The sequence below is a fragment of the Hippopotamus amphibius genome, chromosome 4, assembly GCF_030028045.1.
Source record: "Hippopotamus amphibius kiboko isolate mHipAmp2 chromosome 4, mHipAmp2.hap2, whole genome shotgun sequence".
NCBI lineage: Eukaryota > Metazoa > Chordata > Mammalia > Artiodactyla > Hippopotamidae > Hippopotamus > Hippopotamus amphibius.
Window position 1 is genome coordinate 85,393,465 of NC_080189.1, and position 7,603 is coordinate 85,401,067.

Here is a 7,603-nt window from a genome sequence, read left to right on the forward strand (position 1 = left end):
CTTTAGATTTCACACATAAGTGAGATCATATAGTATTTGTCTTTCTTTGTCTGACATTTCACTTAGCATAATGTCCTCAAGGTCCATCCATTTTGTTACAAATGGCAAAATTCTGTTCTTTTTTTATGGATGAATAATCTTCCATTGCGTATATATACACCACATTTTCTTTATCCATTCCGATGTCAATGGACACTTAGATTGTTTCCATATCTTGGCTCTTGTAAATAATGCTGCAGTGAATGGGGGGGGGTTCTTCTACTCCTGGTCTACTGCAATTAATTTGAGGCAAGTCCAAGGAGTATTTCTCAGAAAAAGATGGCTAACAGCCTATTTATTGCTTTTCCTACTACAATAATATGTTCTAAATTCTTCCCTATTCCACCACTAAACAGCAAAAACAACAAATCAACAGCCTTGTCCATTGACGGATGAATGGGTAAGCAAAAATGTGGTATATACATGCAATGGAATATTATTCTGCCTTAAAGTGACATATGCTATAATGTTGATGAAACTTGAAGGCATTATGCTAAGTGAAATAAGACAATCATAAAAAGACAAATATTGTATAATTCCACTTATATGAGATCCAGGAGCAGTCACATTCACAGAGACAGAGAATCAAATGGTGGTGGCCAGGGCCTGGTGAGAGGAGGGGAATGGGAAGTTACTGTCTAACGGGCATAGAGTTTCAGCTTTGTAAGATGAAAAGAGATCTGCAGATGGATGGTGGTGATGGCTGTACAACACTGTTAATGCACTTAACACCACTGAACTGTACCCTTAAAAAGGGTTAAGATGGTAAATTTTGTGTTATGTGTATTTTAACAAAACAGAAAAAATTTGGAAAAAAATATCAGTAGCCTCATCTGAGTTCCCAATGGATACAACGGACTGGTCTTCTACACTTCTTTCTTTTTTAGTACCTACCTTCAGACTTCTCCAAGCAGTGTTTTTATAGTCCTCTAAGTTCTATGTGTCTGTAAGTGCTATAATATCACCGGCTATGATGGGTTTCTACCCTCTTTGTGGGGATTTCATCAACCCTTCTTTGTGGCTTCCTTCAAGCCCTTTTTTCTTATTTAACTTTATTTTTATTTCTCAAATGTCTACCTTGTTCAGATCCTATGCCAGTGGTTAAAAGCTCAGGCTCTTCATTTAGACTGCCTGGATGATGTCCTTGCTCCACTGCTTCTTTTCTGTGAGCCCTTGGACGAGTGACTTAAACTACTTGTGTCTGTTTCCTCCTCTGTATAGTGGTGATAATAATAGTATCTAGGCATGTTATGAGCTCTAAATGATTTAATACACATGAAGGGCTTAGGAAAGTATCTGTCACATAGTAAACACTCAGTGAATATCTGCTATTATTATAATAAAATTGACTATTATTATTTCCAGAAGTTCTTTCTGGGAGTCTTCAGTAAGAAGCATCTCTTGATGTTCCTAGCAGGCCTGCCCTCCCTTGTTCTGGTAAGAATACATCTCTTTACTCTGGGTAACTCCCATTCTAAGTGATTTTATTAATCCTGGTCTCACCCAGATTCCAAAGCACTGTGTGGGCATTTGACCCAAGCCTGGCCAATCATACAGTACTTCATCCCTCTAGCGTAGTAACTGGTTCAAAGCGTGGGCCTGGGCTCCAAGGAGGGCCAGTCAGAGTTCTTTGGCAGTGACAGGCAGATGCTGGGATATGGTCGTCTGTCCTTCCACCAGGGCCACTGAGCTGAGATAATGAAAGCTTTGAGATACAGGCAGCCATCTTCCCTCTCTGCGCAGAGGAAGCCCATCTGAGATGGGAAGCAGTAAGGCTGACACACAAAAGAAAAAAGAACCGAGAGATGGTGGGGTGGGGTAGGGAGAAGAGGGAGAGAGAAGGGCCTAAAACTTTTGAGTTTGGGGGGCTGGCAACCCTCTGTCAGCTCCTATTCTGACCTCCCCAGGACACCTTTGCCTAAGGTAGTTTGAGCTGAGTTGTTGTCATTGTAACTAAAAGACTCATGGCTAGGATGCCCTTTGCACCCAGTATGTCCTTCTCCCCTTCCTTCCCACTCTTCCATTCCTTTCTTCCCAGACCCCTGAGTGACAAGGCCTTTGTTCGGAACTGGGACTGCCAGACTCCTACCCTGCAAGATCCACTTCTTTTCTTGGTTTAGGAGTTTTCCACCTCCTAGTTTCCTTGTCTGGCATCACCAGCTGTGACCTAAGATCCTTATTTCCTTATTTCTTCTAAAGTCTCGCCTCACTGCCCACCCCTCCCCCAACTTTTTTTTGTCACCTCAGACAACTTCTCTACCTTCCTGTGAGCAGAGATATCAAGCTCAGTTTTTGCTCTTTTGCTTTTGTTCTGCACCTTTGCATCTGGTACCTTTATACCCTTCTCTTTTGATATTAATCTTGGGATATTTGCATAAATATGTTCCTTTTTGACACAGGTATCACCTACTAACCCTCCTGCACCCACCCTGCCAACATTTTTTTTTTTTTTTAACCATAGAAGACACTGCTGTGTTATGTTCCATGCCTGAAACATCTCCTAACTATGCATTCCTTGTCTCTGGCTGCTCCCTGTATCCAGTGAAATTATCAGGCCCTAAGTGAAAACCACCAGCGAGTATCTAATTTCACTCTACTCACTCCAGTAGTTCTGTTTCTCACTTATTCCTCCAGTCAAGTCTCAAACCAACCCCTTGATCTAGGGCTGTTAAACTCTCAGAGGTATTTAAAGGCAAGTTTAGCCCTTACTTAGATTACAGTTGCAACGGATACATGTAGGAGGAATGAAGAATGCAGAAAGTCAATATCAGGCACATACCTAGTAGTAAGTGTTGTAGGTAAGAACCGCTGATGGATGCTAAAATCAGTGAACAAAGTATAAGGAGAAACAGGGTATTTGCATAGTCTCAAAAAATCTCCCCACAAGATATGTATTGGCTACAAAGAAGAAAATTATAATGTTACACTAGAGAAACCTAGAAGACACCATCTTAACCAGGTGATCAAGGTGAACATCACCACTAGGAAGACACATCAACATCATATAACCATGACATGATGCACTGGGAAGTGTACGATATTCCTTCTGAGATGTTCTTGCCAAAAATGTACAACCTGAGTCGAACCATGAAATCAGACAAACCCAAATTCTGTAAAATAACTGACCAGTCCTCTTCAAAAGTGTCAAGGTCATGATAAGGAAAGACTGAGGAACTTTTGCACATTGGAGGACACGAAGGAGTCAGGAGAACTGAATGCATTTGACCCCGGAATGGATCATGAACAAATAAAGGACCAGAGAAGACAAATGGGGAAATCTGAGCAATGTCTGCAAATTAGGTAATGCTGTTATCGATGTTAATTTTCTAATTAGATAACTACACTGATTTATTGTCTGGGTTACAGCCTAGGAACAGGATTTTTAAAAGCTGCTCATATGTTTCTAATATGCAAAATTTGAGAACCACTGATCTCACTATAAGGCAAAGGAGAGAAGTCTTAAATATGAACAACGGCCTGTAAACTAGCTGCAGCTTTTCCCACTAGTCCTTTTATATCAAGTCCTTGCAAAGAGTGCAACCAGCCACTGCCTTGATCAGGACTCTGTGATGAATTGGGCTTCTTAGAGGCAGGGCACCAGCAGACCAGAGAGAGGCCAGGTATGACTGTGCCCCACGACCAAACCTCCCAGCCCCACCTCCTATCCAGCCACTGCTGTGATGACCAGTTTCCTGTGGGCTTTGATGGACCTCATGCAGGTGCACTTGAACCTGTGCAGTGAAACTCTTACTTCCGGCACTGGGGTTTTGCTGACGCTGAGGCAAGGGACACTTCTGCACAGCCCAGAAGCACGGGGAGTTAACAACCATTCCCCATGTCCTCCCCTCTGTTGACAGTTCAGAGGTGCTTTCCATCAGCTCTTCAGAAGGTCTGGTCAGGATGGAGCACCAGCTGTTCTTAGCAATGGCCAGCTCAGTTTCATATCCTTGTATTGTTTCTCTCTCCTTCCCTGTTCCCCTCCCCTGTCCTGCCCTATTGCTCCCAGTCACATTCCCAAATAAACAACTTGCAAGTTCCAGGAAAGATGGTGGCAGCAAGACTGAAATGTTTGGGTGCGTTATGGGTGCAGAATCTGAGGGGGAAGCTGGTCTTGGGGCTTCCTTCATCTCACAACATTTTACCCTAATCACATATCCACACCAGTGCTTCTCTTGAAATTTCTCGAAAATGGGAGAAGAATAAAATTGTTTATCCTCCACAACTACCTGGAGAAACTCCTCAGAGACCAACTGAAGACAAAGTATAGCAAAGACAGGATGTGGTATTCGGCAAAATTGATATGAGGAATTTTCAGTGATCAGACTTTGGCTCAAATGGAATTCAGCAATAAAAAAAAGGGGGCCCTAAATAATGAAAGAGGTTCTCTTAGAAGCACAAGATATGGCAGTGAGAGACTACAATGTGGAATTCATATCCAACTTATATACGGCTGAGTCCACTTCAGGGCGAGGCCAGTACCTGAAATGCATCCGATACCACCACAGAGGTGGCTCTGAGATCATGGAGGTTTGTTGCCATTATTTTGTGAAGTTGGGGCAAGGCCCTCTACCTCCACGTGAGACACCAAAGACAGTGTCACCCACACCAAAGAATACATTCAGGAGCTTTGAAACCAGACCATCACATTCACACTCCATGATGGGGGAATTCAGAATCCACACTGTATATAATTTACCATTTATTTCCTAAAAACCAACAAAAATTAAAGACAAATGTCTTTTATAAAGGAAAAAGACACCAATTCTGAAGGCTCTATTTTTCAGAGAACCAAGGCCAAGATACCTTCGGTGAAAACAATAAAAGGCCACAGCACTGAGACCATCATGGAAACTCCAGGGTGTCTGATAAAAATCTCTCCTGTTCTTTGTGCTCCCTGCTCCTCTTGCCTCCTCTTCTTTTTTAAGCGAGGCAAAAATGCCTAGCCCAGTCTCCACTTGCTTTCCTTTTTGACCAGTCTGCCCTAATTCTTCACATTCCCTCTGCTCTCCCTCTCCTTCCCTGGCTGTTTGCAGCTGACAGCTCATCTTCAGTAGCCCCTCGGCCAACGCCAGCAGAAAACTGGCTGCTTACACAGCTTTCCTGCTCTGCTTCAACAAACTCCCTCCGCGCAGCTGCTGCCGCCCTTGCAACACTCCTTTCCTCCTCCAGTGTCTGCATATCTGCGTTCACAGGTAGCTCTGGCTGCCCTTCCCTTCTGACCAGTCGACCTGCCACCCAAGCTCCCCATCCACACCTTCAGGCCTTGCAACTTGCCTCCAATGCATCACCACCATCACCTCATCAGCTTCTTTTCACACACGCCATTCGTGCACTCCTGCTCTTTTGACAAGGGCAGCAATGCTGTGGGGCAGATAGGGAAAGAATCAGTGAAGGAAGAGTCCCTAAGGGCTATCTGTCTGAACTCTTCAAGACGACAAGGGCTATCTGTCTGAATTCTTCAAGACGACAAGAATGTATTGATTCATTTGGCAAATATTTACTCAGTGCCTAATATGTGCCACTCATTGTTCTTTGGTGCTGGCAATATAGCAGTGAGTAAAACAGACAAAAAGTCCCTGCGCACAGCTTACATTCCAGTGAATAATGATAACTTAGTGATAGAACTGGGACCGAAAGGCTACATCTCTCTTTCCTTCTTTTCATTACACCTTTTTCTTTAATGGCAGGCATAGCACTCATTCTATACCTTATAGCTAAACTTTCTTATTAGTCTTCTGATTCAAGATTAAAATTTGTCTTTGACCCCCTAGCCCAAGCCATCTTCTTGTCTTTTGAGAGAAAGCGATACCTAAATGGCTTTCAGCTGTAAACTATTAAAGGCTGTTTAGCCTACCTTTCCCTGCCTCAGCTGGGACCACACAAACTGAAGGGCAAGAACTGGCACTTAGAGCAGGACAGAGGCTTAATTCTCTAGCGTTTTCACTTTGAGCTGCAGCCGTTTTTCATTGATTTCTCTTCTCTTTGTGGTTTTGAAAATACTGGGCCACATTCTCAGATCTGTAACTTAATATTACAAAAACAGAAGAAAACTCTTCCTTATGCAACAGGCTGTTTTAAAACCATCGTTATTCTTAGTAGAGGGACCATTAGTTAATGAGATCAGAGATATCTGTGATAACTGCATAGGAGCAGTTCAGCTTCATAGATGGGCAAGCTGATTCAGAACGAGGCTGAAGGAGAGAGTCTTTTTTATTTCCCCCTATTCCCTGAAAAGGTAATGGAAAATGACTGGGTACTTTTTCAGTTTGAGGCGCACTCTAAGAATTTGCAGTGGTTGTTTTTGAAGATAAAGGAATCTGTACCGTAGGCTCCAGGTAGAATGCTATCCAACTTTTCTGTTTTCAAACATAACTTTGGAAAAGGGCATCTCCATTTCTTGATGGATTTGAACAATGGAGAACTCACCAGATGACTTGCCTTTACAAGGTCCATCTTTCCATGGCTCACATTCTGACTACCCAAGATGATCTGAGGGTGTAAGAGCTCCACTGGGGAGATTTGTTCTTTGAAAATTTACCTTTACATTCCAGTTATGTTGGATTAAGAATTACCTTTCTGTTATTAACAGCTTCTAAAATATAAATATTCTCTGGAAGGAGGTATAGGAGAGGAAAAATAATTTTCCCTCTACTCTTCTAGGTTCTTGACTGAGAATCCCTAGTAATGAGACAGATTAACAGGAGAAAAACAAATTTAATTACATAGTACATATGTACATATGTACATACGTGCTGGGGCCCCACAAAGACATGAGACTCAAAGAAGTAACCAAAACAGGTCACTTTTTTTTTTTACATCTTTTAGACAAGGAAACAATTAACTTGTGAAGAACTGACAAGACAAAATAGTAAAATGATGAAGTAACAAGGTTTGTTATCACAGCCCTCTAGGCCCTAAATACCCTGCCTCTGGTGACATACTAGGGATGCCTTCTGCCCTCCTAGTACAAGGTACCTTTCACATGGGAGATTTAGCTCCTCTTTCAGGGGGTCACAGTTGGGTCAGAATGTTCTTCTTGCACCACCTGTCTCTCAAGTACCTTAATTCAAAAAAATCTGGATGCCAAAGTGGCATATTTGGGAGCGATATATTCCGAACCCCTACAGAGGTAAAATTCTTTATACATTAGTGAGTTTTGTCACATTAATCTCCACAACTTGAAAAAACTGAGCAGAATGAGCCCTGAATACCTATCTTTTGGGAAGGGAGATAGAGAGCCTTGAACGGTTTGAGGGACAGGCATTGAGAAGACGTATGAGAGTCCCAAGGACCAATAAGGGGCTGGGTGGCCTTGTGTGATTATCAAGGATGTCATTAGGGTGATGCTGGGAGGGGAGGGGAGGCCCCGGAGGGTTGTCTTTTCTGTCCTAAGGATTTTTTTTTTTTAAAGTTTAAACTCAGAGTCTTTTCTTTATGTAACGTCCTAAGGATTTTGATGGCTCTTCTTCCTCTGAAGTAGGAGTGCTTCCAGGAGTGAGTCCCCTATACCTCTACTCCCCAGGGTAAGTTATGTCTCCCAATCTTTTTCCTCACTCAGAGTTAG

At 42.6% G+C, this 7,603-nt stretch overlaps 1 pseudogene; it reads left to right on the forward strand.

Annotated features, from left to right (window-relative positions):
* The first annotated feature begins 4,084 nt into the window (after nt 1-4,084).
* On the forward strand, nt 4,085-4,730 carry LOC130851901 (39S ribosomal protein L22, mitochondrial-like; annotated as a pseudogene).
* Nucleotides 4,731-7,603: the final 2,873 nt, after the last annotated feature.